General features: G+C 41.3%; 1 non-coding gene and 1 pseudogene across 1 annotated transcript; both read left to right on the top strand.

Moving 5' to 3' along the window:
• The first annotated feature begins 8,228 nt into the window (after nt 1-8,228).
• On the top strand, nt 8,229-8,401 carry LOC147037223 (U2 spliceosomal RNA; annotated as a pseudogene).
• A 6,282-nt stretch (nt 8,402-14,683) lies between these two features.
• trnak-cuu (transfer RNA lysine (anticodon CUU)) lies at nt 14,684-14,755 on the top strand. The gene has a single exon. It is a non-coding gene; the product is annotated as a tRNA-Lys (tRNA).
• Nucleotides 14,756-15,470: the final 715 nt, after the last annotated feature.

Here is a 15,470-nt window from a genome sequence, read left to right as displayed (position 1 = left end):
AGATCATCGTCGTCACTCATATTTAAAGGCATTTTAGTTTTTACCAGCTTTTCCCCAGATCTTGACATGTCGATACATATACAATTTCGCTTGACTTCATTCTCTGAAAGCAATGTTGTTGTTTGGTTTTTTTTTCTCAACAGATATATCTCTGTCGCACATTTCACAATCAGTAGACGTGACAGATTTCACACATTCTTTGGTCAATGGCAACGGTACAACATAAAGCTATTAATTTCATTCTTTAACATCTACATCGGTTGTTGACAAAGTACACAAATAAACATCATACTTTCTCCATGGCCAGATGCAACACAGCGGATCACACTGCAAAGGCCAAATTTATCTTTTTTAAATCAACGCAATGCAGCATAATTTTAGGACTGTTCTATATAAATTGCCAACTCATCTCGCCCCTATTCGTTATGACTCTTAGTTCCCACAAATACCATATTGTTAAAGTTAACAAAACTACAACCAAGATGGCCACCTAACATGCAATAACGTCATTGTTTCTTTACATTACGTTTTTGCCACTGTTAAGGCATTCAGTGTTAATTTTGAAACAATTCAATCCATTTTGAGAATGCATCTATTATGATCAGGCATTATAACCCTATGGATTCTCTTTAGCACATGTCAAACAAGCTCTACGATTTTTTTGTTTTTTATAAATGTTTTGAATATGAATCAAATCCATATGTTGTATAAAGCTGACTTGCCCCACTATCCCTCCTCTTGAGCCATGTGACACACACCATGGCTCAATATTACTGCCCATTTTATCATGTTTTTTTTATTTTGGTAGGATAGGTCAGTCTTCTGGTCATCTATAGATGCCATTCTCGACTCTTGCCCCTCTTTTCGTCCATAATTGAATTTCAGTCTATGGATTTTGTCGCTGCACATCTTTAAAAATGTTTCAGTAATTTAATCTGCTTCCTGTGTGTATAAAAGTTTGAAGTGACTTTTGCGTTGCAGCTATGCGGTTCTGTCAGCAAGCCCGTTACCTCTTGACACCTTATCAGTCTCGTACGTGTGCCCTGCACACGTGCATATAGCTACTTTTTGAGGCAATTGGATTGCTTCCACAACTAGCTTAGCAAATAAATGGATGGCTTCCCCGCATGGGGAGCGATCCAGCTATCAAATGATTAGACATTTTCACTTTCTTGTACCTTCTTTAGTTACTTTACAATCATCTTTTCATCATTTATCACAAGAATCTTAGAAATTTGAATAAAAATCAAAATGTATGTTTTTGTAACTTAGAGAACCCATATGTAGTAAGGTGTTGTATTACTACATACGATTCCATTATCATTTAATTTGACACATCTTTCAAAATTGCTTTTGTTTTGCGGTGCAAATCAGATAGACTACAGTCTAACAAAAAAAATTTTTTGCACCTATTCTAGCCAATTTCATCCTTTTAACACATAACACTGACAGCACATAGACAACACAAAAAACAGCACAGACACAGCTCACAAACAATACCAACAAACAACGCTGCGCAAACGTCATAGAGGATGACGTTTTGGTTATACTTTTTTTCTCATCAGTGCCTTTTATCCTTCATGCAAATGTTGTCACCACTTCCTTAAGCATTACTCTTCTTCAAACATTCTCTTAAAAACTCACACTTTCTCTGCCTCACCCAGCCATAGCACACCCCGTGCGAGGGGGGGGACGCGGCATCAATGTTGATTGCTCACAGGCTGGCCATTTCCTGCAACAATCATGATGCCGGCCCACCACCCACACGAGCATAGCACAGGCCCACGTGCACAGCCCAGACCTGCGACTACGCGCAAGCACAGGCACGCTCCTCAATCTCACCCTCTCAAAGGGCAGGCCTACTTTACTGTTCCCCCTTCATCATGTTCACATTCAACATTTTTCACTGTCTTCGACACAACATTTGTTGTCTCTTATTCTCATCCTACCAAGCCACCTTTCTAGTCACTTTCTGTCACACACTTTATATTCTCTACTGCCACACACCTTATTTTCTCTACTGCCACACCTCGATCATCTTAGTTTCTCCAACCAACTTAAACATACCATCGTCTACTTCTCAACTTCCCTATTATCGCTCAACAGGCTCCTGAACATTCTCCATGACTAATTTCTTCCATAGGACACACATCTCACTCACACTCACACACACATACACTCATTCATGAGGATCCTCTGCGCGCACACGCACGCACACACACACGCTAGCACACACGTTTGGCACACATGAAAGACCACAAAGAGCACACTAAGAACACCTTTTTGCTCATCTTGTCTAATTTATTCTCTATTTTACTTTTACTAAGATCTTTTGTTTCGAATTTGTAGCCTGTGTTTTTTCCTCCCGCTCTTGTATTTCTTTTGGCTCTCCCTCAAATTTGTATTTTTTGATCCGTTTATCTAGATTATTAATTCGATCAGGATCCTGCCTTTCAAATATTTTCCAATCTTTACATTTTAGATTATCTCGGATATTAATTTTGCTCTTTCCGTTCCCCATTTTAATCAATTTGGTCCCAACTGTAAAACCATAGGGGTTTCTAAAGTCGGGTGTTTCCAGTAGGATAACGAAAAGATCCTGTGGTGATTCTCACTTCTACCAGCGTACTGGTGGAGAATCCTTGCCTATTGCGTCCACAGAACCACGTTATGTGTTCCCCACTGCTTTAATATGGAATACTATATCTAGTGATACGTATTCCCATTCACACTCTCAATCATTCAGTATTACGGTTTCCCGGGCACTCCGCCAACCCTTTAAACGGATCTTTCCGTTTTGTTACATCTCCGTTGTGTAACTTTAATGGACCTTTCCATTTTGGTACCTTTAGACGGACCTTTCCGTTCTAACCTAGGACTTTTATAGGGCACGACAAACCCTCGGCCGCACCATTCTTTTAAAAAAAAAAAAAAACCAACTCACCCCCTGGTTCTCCTCACCTCTGCACCTCGGACTGCCTTCAACCTTCAGATCCCAGCTGACGAGCAGACAGCCAGCCTTTGAAAAGGATTCTAGGATCTCACCTATGGAGTTCCTCCCGCGCGCGGTCTTTCTGGATCTTTGCTGTCGTCAGCTGGAATATAATATAGTATATTGGCATCCGGCTCGAAGGACCAAATAAATGTTGGGTCTAAATATGATCAGACATTAAATCACATGCTGGAACGAAGAGGAGAAGACAACCAGGATGAGTTTACTCGCGAGGAGAACGATAGAGAAAGGAAGCTCAGTTACAATCTCCACCAGTTCTGAGTTCCTCCTCCACGTGCTCCTCTTTTTAATGTCTTGGTTGCCCTGGTTACAGAGGCGTTGCTACACTAAAGGGAGGGGAGATAGTGGCTGTAGCAACGCTGATTAGCTAAGGAATGTAGTGTAGTGTGATCTAGCACTTGTCGGCCCTCGACCCCCGCATTGGGACTGCAGAGTCTGCTTTCTTCCCCCAACCAGTTGTCCTCTCCATGAGTGGCCGACTCCTCCTCGACTGTGATCAGATAACTTGAAGCACGTTGAATGTCGCTTACCTGTGGAACAATGCAACTAAACCCTTGCTAAGTTTATCTTCTTAGTAAACTAACACAACACATAATAATAATAATATCTAGCCCTACTTAAACATTTCAACACATATTAAGTAAATGTAAGGTAACTGGTATACAGTTCCTTAAACGAACATTGAGTAAATATGGGATAACTTTAATGTGACTTCTTCAAACTGTATATATCCAGTTTCTATCATCTACAATCTATGAATCAAAGCTACAGTTAACTAAAAGGAATGAAGTCCCTAAACAAAGAACATCTCGCAAGCAAAGAAGACCTGCTCATTGTCATTGAAGACTTCTTACAAAACAAACACAAAAGTAACATAAGGACAGGAAGGAACCATAAGGCTGTCGGAGATCAAAAGACATTCCTTAAACCAAATACAAAGTGTTTAGTTTAAAGGAGAGTCGTAAACTCGTAAAATATAAGGCCTCCTGGTCTGGCAGGCCAAGGCTTCCCCCGAGATTATTCCAACAACGTCCCTTCCCTCTCCTCATCTGTTCCCTCATTACCTGGTCTCTCATCTCCTGTTCCCTCATCACCTGTTCCCTCCTCACCAATTACAGGCCTTGGAGGGAAATTTGAATTTCCACAATGCTCGTTAGCTTCATTTTCCTTCACCTATCAATTCTCTCGCGGCCTTCAGTTGGCAAAAGACTTTGGGCACTTTCTGTAGAGATGATCAGGTTCTTGACAGAGATTGCACCTTCTGTCATTGGTACACTCTTCAAAAGTGTGACCAATTACTCTACATTTCCGGGATATTATTTACTCACACGCTTCTGTAAAGTGCCCATGCTGTCCACACTTGTGGCAGAATTTGGGTTGGCCCTGATAATATATGTAGCCTTGGTTTTCTCCCAAAACTATCATTGATGGGAGATTTTTGAGGCCCTGGAACCCCTGAGGGACCTCCCATTGTTGAATGGGGGCCCGCCAGGAACAATTCCAGAGGCCATCTTCATCTCTCACCGTAAGGGTCCATGAGGCCTCGTTTATCGTTTAGACACATTACCAAACTGTATTGACACTGTGTCGATACTGTGTCGCTCACTGCTGACACCCGGTAGAACTTAAAAATACTACAGGTAACCTAGTTGGCAGACTCGACTGACACTGATTTGATGACCTAGTATATACATTCATTAATTTAAGTAATTATACTTTATCTTGTATTCTTTCACATATTCATTTAAATTGAAAATATATTTTATTTATGAGTTACATTCAATCAATAATGTGAACATGGATCATAACGTGAAAATCTAAGTGAACGTGTTGTGAAAGAGGATGCTTGTGCACTGGGATTTGTTTTTTTACAAATTTTATTTAAAACAATACGTTTTTCAAATGTTTTGAAATTGAGCGTGTTGCGCTTTTTGGACACAATTTCCCGCCTTTGAAAACACCCACTCACACGGCACAGATGAGGCTGGAGTGCAATGTCTTTTTATTGTCCCAGTATCTGACTTGGGGCTGCTCCAGAATTCTTGATATCTTCGAGGATGAACCGCAAAAGATCAGATATTGTTTTAGCAGATCCATCCCGTTGACAATGCGCTTTCTTTAACAGAGCTTTGGCACGCTTCCTTGACAGACTATACTGCTGCTCGTTCGGTCACGTGACTTGTTTAAAGCGATACGCGCACCGACACAGGGCTTCGCTCTATGTCATAGAGTCTATGAGCTCGACACATGCGCCGACGCATCGATGTTACAGGACCCATCACTACTCACCGTCATAGCCTGGCCTTTAACCGTGCAATATCTTCCCAGAAAATAACAAATGTCCTCTGCATTCACTGCCTCATTAAACATTCTGACAATAACCGTTTTCGCAGCATTGTCGGTCAGCTTTTCTACATTAAACAAAGAGAACAGGGATTTAACATTTTTATACCCATTCCAAAACTCACGGAGGTTTGCCGCAGAGCAAAAGCTCACATCAAAGCCTTTGCTAAAAGGCAACGTTATAATGCAGTTCAAATCATCTGCTTTAAATTTCAGGGTTTGTTGGATTAGCTTTCTGGAAAAGTTTAACCTTGACATTACCAGCGGCTCACCATTCATTTCCTTAAATGTAAAGCGTACACTGTGGTTCCTCCGCATGGCAGCATGGGGAGCTACCATAGCGGAAGCACCACTTAAAGAGATTTAGATCAAAGGAAAGAAACACACAAAGAATACCAAACAACTACAAAATAATGCAAAGTCAATTAAAGTAATTTACCATAGTAGATTCTGTAACAAAAGTATAAGGTTATTTGTAACAGAATGCTCTGTCACTATTTCCTCCACAAAGTGAGTCAAGTTCACTGCCATGGATGAGAACTTGCAAATCAGTCGAGGTGATTGCCTTCCGAGCTAGCTAAGAACAGATACTACAATTGATCTTAGCATAAGGACTGAAGCGATGGAATATATGAGTGACGGACTCGCTTACAGGCTTCCCTGTCTACCCATTCTCACCGACGGTTACAGTACGGAACAGAGTGCTGCTCTTCTGGGCACTAATAAATCGGCAAACCTTTCTGCCGACTTGTTCACGAGGCATATATGTGTCTCCTTTCAGCAGTCTCTATCCAAATACACAGTGTAGGTACCTATTAAAACAGTAGTCCCGATGAACATGAAAGGCAAAGATTGATAAATCGCAAAGAACTTTCCAGGGTCATCATATGTACTCAATGGCTGCACCGAAGAGAGTTGGGCCAGAAGTAAAGAGTGAAACCGATGCAGAAGTGGCAGCGGTGGGATTTGAACCCACACCTCAAGAGAGACTGAGGCCTATTTCCAGCACCTTAGACCGCTCAGCCACACTACCTACCACCTGTCATTTTGACATTGAATTTTGTTGACATTCTATTAAAACGTGAAGGCGGAAAAGCTGGTTTCTCCACCAGCATCCAGGTTAGTGCTGCCCGACTGAGCTTTTTTCATAATGTAATGAAGCCTGTACACAGCAGAGACCAAACAATATGAGTGACAATCAAAATCCAGTTGCAAGTTGGAACCGAATGCTTGTTTGCCGATTAGAGGACATCGTGAATTATTAGTGAGCAGCAGAGTGGCGCAGCGGGAGCGTGCTGGGCCCATAACCCAGAGGTCGATGGATCGAAACCATCCTCTGCTATTTGTAACTTGTGTCCTTTGGAAAGCTTTTGGCCTTCTTTCAAGTCGTTCTATCGAGAAGAAATGTCGCACCTGTATTTTCCACACGTTGGTTGTGCTGCATGGAAGTCGACCCATCCTCAATGCATACACTTTATGAGGCATATATGTTGTCCCTTCTTTCATCATTCTCAGCCCAAATACACAGTGTAGTTACATATCAAATGGGTACTCCAGGTTAGAATAAAAGGCAAAGATTAATATTTTGCAAAGACCTTTGAAGGGTCTTGATACTTTACAGGTGCACTGACAGGAGTTGGGCAAGGAGACCAGACCTGAATTGATGCAGAAGTGGCTGTGGTGGGATTTGAAACCCACACCTCATTAGAGACTGGAGCTTTGGATTCAGCACCTCAGACCGCTCGGCCACAATACCTGATTGCTGGGCTACTATATGGAATTTTCTTGACAATTATATTAAAACTTTGGAATCGGAGAATACAATGCTCGTTTCCCCACCAGCAACCAGGTTAGTGCTGTCCTACAGCGCCTTGTTTATAATGTAACAAAGAAGAAATAACTCGCAGAAGGCCTGGCGATCATCCACAAGAGCCAACTACCCGGAAAGCAAAAATTGTGGTGCTACAACTTCACATTGTACCAAAGGGCCATGTGGCCACTGAAGATGAGTAATATCAACAGCGAACGGCCTGGACAGACGAAGCAAACACCTACATTCAGAAATGGCTAGGTCTACCGAAAAGTTTCTCTGAAACAGGCTTGTTCGGGGCAACCTCGCTGCAACTGCCAATCCAGTCCATACCCTGGGCTATGAGCAGGAAACGGCTAGGTTCGTTCTTGAGCTAAGCGAATCCTTGGATCCTACTGTGAGAAATCCACGGGGGAGAGGGAGCAAAAACAAACTCCAGCCGAATCTGCTACTACAGGTTAATTAAAGGCCATATCATAGAAATACGTGACATATATATATATATTAATTACTGTATATAATATATATATATATATATATCCCCAACCCTCCGGTTACTAGACGACCCACTCTACTGCTACATATATATATACTGTGTGTGTGTATATATATATATATATATATATATATATATATATATGTATATATGTATATATATATATATATATATATATATATATATATATATATATATATATATATATATATATATATAATTTATTTATTTTTTTCGAACGTCCCGGTTCTCGAACAATTCCGTATTCGACCAAATTAAGCTCTCTGCGCACAAAGGTTTCGGAAATCGAATGATTCACTTCTCGAACAGCCTTCTGGAACGGATTGTGTTCGAAAACCGAGGCTCCGCTGTACGTAGAATTACAAAACATACACATCAAATACAAAAGTAAAAGTAAAACATACTTTGGCCTGCCAGTGAAAAACTGGGTACTTTACTTCGACTGTTTTAACTTAGTAGCTTCGCGATGACACATCCGAGGTCGGCCGTTAACTTGAATTGGTAGTCTCTTGATTGAAGTCGTTGCCTCAGACCCATTTTTGCTTATCGCTTCTCGGCCTTTTGGCTAAGATCAAGTGTAGTATCTGTTCTTATCAGTTTCATATCTGATACGTCCCCTCTCTGGAGACCACATATGAAATTGATTTTTGGAATAGGGAGGTGTAATAGGGGCTTGAGGCTTTCCCACCAAACGGTTTGCAAATAGGTTTATTTCTTGAGGGGGGCACATAAACCCTCCTGCTGGTCAAAAGGAGTCATTCATTCCATTAATGAGAATTACATTCACCTTTATATTTTGCTTCATGTAGCCTGATCAAAATGAATAAAATTACTCTCTGTATGTGCATTCACGTGTAACATTGAAGGAGGTGGAATATTGTGTTTCAATATGTAAATAAATACCATCATTGTCTTTTAAGACACTAAAAGTGTCACGTCTCGTCCCCAGCCCTTCCACTATGCGTCAGTTGTCTTGGTTTCTGTCCGTGTGCTCGCCCCTCCCCTCCTGTGTGCGCATGATTGGTTTGATTGTTCTCACCTGCCTCTTGTTACCTGTAGTGTATATAAATCCTGTCTGCTCCTCACTCCCCGTCGGCTCATTGTTGTCGTCTGTTGTCGTGTCGTCGTCGTCGTCGTCGTCGTCGTCGTCGTCGTCGTCGTCGTCGTCGTCGTCGTCGTCGTCGTGTCGTCGTCGTGTCGTCGTCGTCGTGTCGTCGTCGTCGTCGTCGTCGTCGTCGTCGTCGTCGTGTCCTGACGTTTTCAAGCACCGTAATTTTCGGACTGTAAGTCGCGGTTTTTTTCATAGTTTGGGTGGGGGGGTCGACTTATACTCAGGCGAGACTTATGTTTTTTTTCAAAAAATGTACTTGATCATTAACACATTACTTACTAGTACAGTTGATCACCTCACATATTATTTTTAATACACTGAAAAACGAATAAAGCAATTCACACTTTAAAGCACAATATTCAAGTTCATGAAACAAATAAACAAAAAAACAAAAAAAACTGAAAAAGAAATATAGTTATTTTCAAACTAAACTGAACGAGGGTGATTTAAATTTCACCATTGGCCGTGACGCAACAACTGGGAGGGGAAAGCGCTGTTTTTTTGAGTTTTTAAAAAGCACAGGTCTGGTGAAGAGAATTTAGTGTGGTGATGTAAAAAAACAAAAAAACAAAAACAAAAAAAACAGTAGGGGCAGCAATGCAATTTAGGATGCAAGCTCTGCTTGTGATGGACAGCATGCGAGCACACATCACGCCAGACATGCAAATCACGAGTCCGACGGCGCGCGTACGCGGCATTGTTTACACGATCGATGATCGATGTATTTTATGATTTGGAGTGACAGATTGTTTGGTAATATTGTTGCTATATGATAGTTATTTGAAATATACTTTATATATCGTTATATGAGTCTGTGGAATAATTAGACATGCAAATCACGAGTCCGACGGCGCGCGTACGCGGCATTGTTTACACGATCAATGATCGATGGATTTTATGATTTGGAGTGACAGATGGTTTGGTAATATTGTTGCTATATGATAGTTATTTGAAATATACTTTGTATATCGTTATATGGGTCTGTGGAATAATTAGACATGCAAATCACGAGTCCGACGGCGCGCGTACGCGGCATTGTTTACACCATAGATGTCAAACTCTGGCCCGCGGGCCAAATTTGGCCCGCAGTGTAATTATATTTGGCCCGCGAGGCAATTTCAAATTAACATTAGAGCTGGCCCGCCGGTATTATACGGCGGCAGCGCTGTAACACCGCATTCATCGCTTGTACTACAAATTCCATAATGGTCTGCTGTTGCTTTGGCGCCCATACGTCCGTTCATGACTCCGCCTCATGCCCATATAATTAGAATCCGTGTTCATTTTTTCCCAGAATGCACCTGAAATTTTCAAGATGGCGCTGCCTAGATTCGATACTATTGGCTTCCGAGCAGCCGTCCACAAACTAATGGGTGACGTCACGGATGTTACATCCATTTCTTATATACAGTCTATGTGCACACCCCGCATCCCCGTGCCTCTCCCCCACACTGCGACCTCAAACGACAGCTGTCACTGTGTTAGCCTACCAACAAATGGCGAAAAGAAAGGCAGAAAATAGAACTTTTCTGGACAGGTGGGAGACAGAATATCTGTTTATATGTATACAAGACAGACCTGTTTGTCTTGTTTGTGGAGTCAACGTGTCAGTAACTAAGGAGCACAATATTAGACGACACTATGAAACCAAACACCAGGACAAATATAAGGACCTGGACACGGCTTAAAGGAGCCAGAAAGTTAAGGAGCTGAAAAGAGGTTTGATTTCACAACAGAAAATGTTCACAAAAGCCACAACACAAAGTGAGGCTGCTGTATAGGCAAGTTATATCGTGGCACAAGAAATCGCCAAATCAGCCCGGCCCTTTAATGAGGGAGAGTTTGTAAAAAAGTGCATGATGAAGGTTTGTGACCAAGTGTGCCCCGAGAAAAACCAAGCCTTTGCAAACGTAAGCCTGAGCAGAAAAACAATAGCTGACCGCACATGCGAGCTTGCCACCAATCTGCATGTCCAGTTGATGGAGAAGGGAAAATATTTTGTTTCGTTTTCCCTTGTTGTGGATGAGAGCACTGACGCGTCTGATACTGCGCAGCTGACTGTCTTTGTCCGCCGCGTGGACACAAATCTGTATGTTACGGAGGAGCTTTTGGGATTTAAACCAATGCATGGCACAACCACAGGGAAAGAAATCTTTGAGGAGGTTTGAAAATGTGTAACTGAAATAAACCTTCCGTGGAATAAACTTGTGGGATTAACCACTGATGGTGCGCCAACCATGAGTGGTAAAAGGAATGGACTGGTGGGCAGGATCTGTGAAAAGATGCGCGAAGAGAACTGTGCAGGTGAATTATCTGTTTATCACTGCATCTTACATCAAGAATCCCTGTGTGGTAAAGCGCTGAAGATGGAGGATGTTATGTCCACAGTAACACAAAGATCTCAATCACCGCCAGTTTAAGTCTTTTCTGGAATTTTCTATGCACTTTTTCTTGCTACTCCAAGGCCTGAATGGTTTATTTATTCATAGTTGTTATGTTATTTTATTTTCAAATGTATTAGCCTGTGTAAGAAGCAAATTTTGACATTTACCTCAGAAGGCTGCAAACAGAAAGGAGGCATTCAATTTTTATTTAAATTTTATTTAATATGCCATTGATATGTTTTTTTATTATTATAGTTATCATTATTCTTATTATTATTACTATTATGACTATTATTGTTATTATTAGTATTATTAGTGTTATTATCAACTTGAAGAAGCTAATTTTGACATTTACCTCAGAAGGCTGCAAACAAAAAGGAGGCATTCAATTTTTATTTAAATTGTATTTATTATGCCATTGATATGTTTTGTTATTATCATTATTATTATTACTATTATTACTATTATTGTTAGTATTAGTATTATTAGTGTTATTATCAACTTGATTTTGCACGCCTGCACTTTTAAATTATATAAGCCTTGATTGTTCAATATTCACTGTAAAATCAAAACTTGTTTGATTCCATATTAAAAGGTTCATTTGTTCCACCTTGGCCCGCGGCTTTGTTCAATTTAAAATTCTGGCCCACTGTTAATTTGAGTTTGACACCCCTGGTCTAGGAGAATGATTCTTGCTTAGGGTGCGAGAGGTCCCGGGTTCCACTCCCGGACGAGCCCTACTTTGAAACACAGCTATCTCCCATTCTCTGGCATTTTTAACAGGCTGATGTCACATGTGCTGTGTCATCATCATTCACAGGCTCCATTCGTGTGTCACGTGATGCAAATTTGGACACAGCGAAGGACTACCAAAGGGAATGCAAAAGTGAGTGAAAGATAGCAGTTTTCACCCAGTCTCAAATTAGGTACCACACCGTAGTTGCAATGCGAACTCATTTTAATGTGTCAGGCACTTTGCAAAGGAACCATCAATAACAATAAAGATTAGAAGCTGTCTCAAATTGGGGACGTTTTGTGTGTTAGGTGAACGTGATAACCACTACACCATGGAAACATCTGCTGCAGTGGTGCACCTTACCTGCTGGCCCAAACGTGAGTGCTATGGGCACCAAGCACACCCAAACCATCGCTATTTTAGATCTTTACGACTACTCCCACATTCATTCACGTTCGGTGAAACCTCCCCAAATCCCCTCCCTAACACGCAAAGCATACGGTTTGACATGAAAGGCGGCTGTGGCTGGGTTGGCGGTTCCATCCCGGCTCTGTCACAGTCACATGTCGTTGTGTCCTTGGGCAAGACACTTCACACACCTTGCCTCCAGATCGCCATTGTAAATGAGAAACTTTTCTCAATTGGCTTACCTGGTAAAACATTGAATTAAAAAAAAGAAAGAAATATTAAAAAGCAAGTCCATTTGTATAATAAAAGGACTTTTGACTTGTGATCTGGTGCTCCTTGTGTGGAGTTTGCATTTTCTCCCCGTGCCTGCGTGGGTTTTCCTCCCACATCAAAAAAACATGCTTGGTCAGCCGATTGAGTAATCCATATTGCCCATAGGTGTGAGTGCAAGTTTGAATGGTTGTTCGTCTCCGTGTGCCCTGCGATTGGCTGCCAACCAGTTACGTTCCTACTGCCCGATGACTGCTGAGCTAGGCTCCAGCACGCCCGCAACCCCCCGCATCACAAATAATGGATGGAATTGAATGGAGATCAGTTTAGGGCCTGAAGGGGGAGCCACAGCAATGTGTACATACTCTTATTAATTTATCCAAACTTCATTATATAAATCAATGTGTAAATAATCTATCCAAACATAGTTGCTCAATCAGAGCACAGAACAGCACACAAAGTTTTGTGACTTTCACTTACACATAGGCAGAGAGCACAGAGCTCAGTTAAGTTCCATGACACATAGTAACAAAACATTCAGTAGATAACAGGACATTAAAGTGATAACAGAACATATGTCTATCTTATAAGGACATGTTTTTCCTTCCGGCCCATTCCCTTCCTAGTTCTTGCTTTTGGTCAGTATAAAGCCTTCCGATCTGGAGAGTACATTGTTGTTTCATCTGCTGAAGTGCCTTGTTCACTGACCGCCATTAAACAAACCAACATCTTGCAAATAAAAAAACAACTGTTACTCCACGTCTTTGTTTTCTTTGCTCAATGACAGACATCTTTAACAAAATGCAACAGGCTGTTTTAGCTAAACTGTTCACGGCCTCGGTCGAGGTTCAATTCCCCGACGCGTAGTCTGTTTCTTTGTGTTAAAAATGTAGCCTAAATTGGGGAACAGGAGTTAAGTTGGTTCATGGTCACCCCTTATGAACGTTAACACCGTTTCATGCCCGTGACACTTATTTCGAGTTGGTTTTATTGTTCATCTTGGCATTCTGATGATATTCTCATTCTTTGCTATCCTTTCGCCATAGTTTGTTTCATTTTGATTGATTGAAACCTTTATTGTCCCCTCTGGGGAAAATCAGTTGTCAAACAGCTCATGACGTTTAAAGAGAGGAAGACAAACAGAAAAACAGAGTTCACAATGCAATAAATATAAACACACTGCTCCAATAAATATGCAGTGCAAGCTGGTGGTTTGCTAAAGAGCATCATGCGCAGATAAAAAGTCCCAAGTCAGTTAACCTATCAGCTCTAGCTCCAGGTCTCCCCGTGCCTGCGGGCCTGGTTGTAGAGTCGGAGTGCGGCTGGAATAAACGACTGTCCAAATCTCTTTGTGCTCTGACGGGGGAGGACCAATTTTGATGTATTCATTATAATTTCCATATAGATTTGGAGAATAATGTCCACATTATATAGCTGCGTTGGGTATTGAGTGTGTTTGTGTGTGCGTGCGCCCGTGCGTAATGGTTAACACTCTGGCCTCTGAATCCAGTCATCGGAGTTTTAAATTTCAGTGGGACCTCAAATATTTGGTCGTATACATGTATATGGGAAAAATTTGCTCCTGTACTGCCCCATGAAACCATATGCCTCCCAGTGATTAGGGCTGAGTTTTTCATGGTGTAATGCTTAGCACTCTGGACTTTCAATCCAGTGATTTGAGTTCAATTCTCAGTGGAACTGTTATTTGACATTTATCAAAGAAACATTTTCAATACAGTCTGCCACCCTTTGAAAACATATCCCTATACCTTGCTTATATTTGATAAAGTAATCACATGTTGTCTGGGTTGCAATGTCAACTCGTGGAAGTTACCAGTCCACCGTTGGCACCAGTTAGATCTTGGATGATTCTAAAGCTAATGCTCTTCTGGAATACCGTATAATGTTTGCATGGTGTGATTGTGAGCACTCTGAATCTAGCAATACAAGTTCAAGTCTTGGTGGAACTTCCAATTTGTAGTAATTTACCTGGAACATAAATTGAGTGTGTAAGCCCAATTTAGTAAAATGAGCGCCTTAGTTAGTGCATTGTGCTCAGAAAAATGATGCTCCTTTTTCAGTCATTGCTAGGGTTTCATGGTGTAATGGTGAGCACTCTGGACTCTTAATCCAGCGATCCGCGTTCAAGTCTCGGTGGGACCTCAAATATTTTGTCATTTAGCTGGGAAAAATTCGCGAAATGGTAGCAGCTTGTGTGCTTCCGTATGAAATCGTATGCTTCCCTACACTTCCCTACGCTCCATGAGCGCTCTGGATTATGAATCCAGTGATCTCAGTTCATGTCTCGGTTGGACCTCAAATCTTTGGTCATATACAGTTGTATGCAAAGGTTTGGGCACCCCAAATTAATTTCAAGATTTTCCTTTATAAATCATTGGCTGTTCGGATCAACAATTTCAGTTAAATATATCATATCACCGAACCCCTCTTTAGAGAAAAAACTTTATTTTTTTCTTATTCAAGACATAGACGTTTTTTACTGGCGCACAAAATGAGCCGTGCATGAACATCACCTTGTTCAAAGAATAAAACCAACACAATGCATGAATTCACAACAAATGACATACCAGCAAATCAGTGTGACTTCTGCTGTTGCCTTTGCGAGACCATTTCAGATATGCAAATTTATAAATCAGGTGTGTTCGGACCTCCGCAGTGGAGGCTTTGCCGAACCCCTGAGACTGACTCACTGAAACCTTAGGGTTCGACCGAACCCAGGTTAAGAACCACTGGTCTGGAGGCTGTTATTTCTGCAAAAGAAGGATCTACTAAATATTGATGTCATTTTACTGTTGGGTTGCCCAAATGTATGCACCTGCCTACTTTTATTGAAATAATGATTGCACACTGTCTGCAA

The sequence above is a fragment of the Syngnathus leptorhynchus genome, unplaced genomic scaffold, assembly GCF_054491065.1.
Source record: "Syngnathus leptorhynchus isolate UIUO unplaced genomic scaffold, UIUO_Slep HiC_scaffold_260, whole genome shotgun sequence".
Lineage (NCBI taxonomy): Eukaryota > Metazoa > Chordata > Actinopteri > Syngnathiformes > Syngnathidae > Syngnathus > Syngnathus leptorhynchus.
The sequence above is the reverse complement of the archived record's forward strand: the minus strand, read 5'-3'. Positions and strand labels throughout refer to the sequence as shown.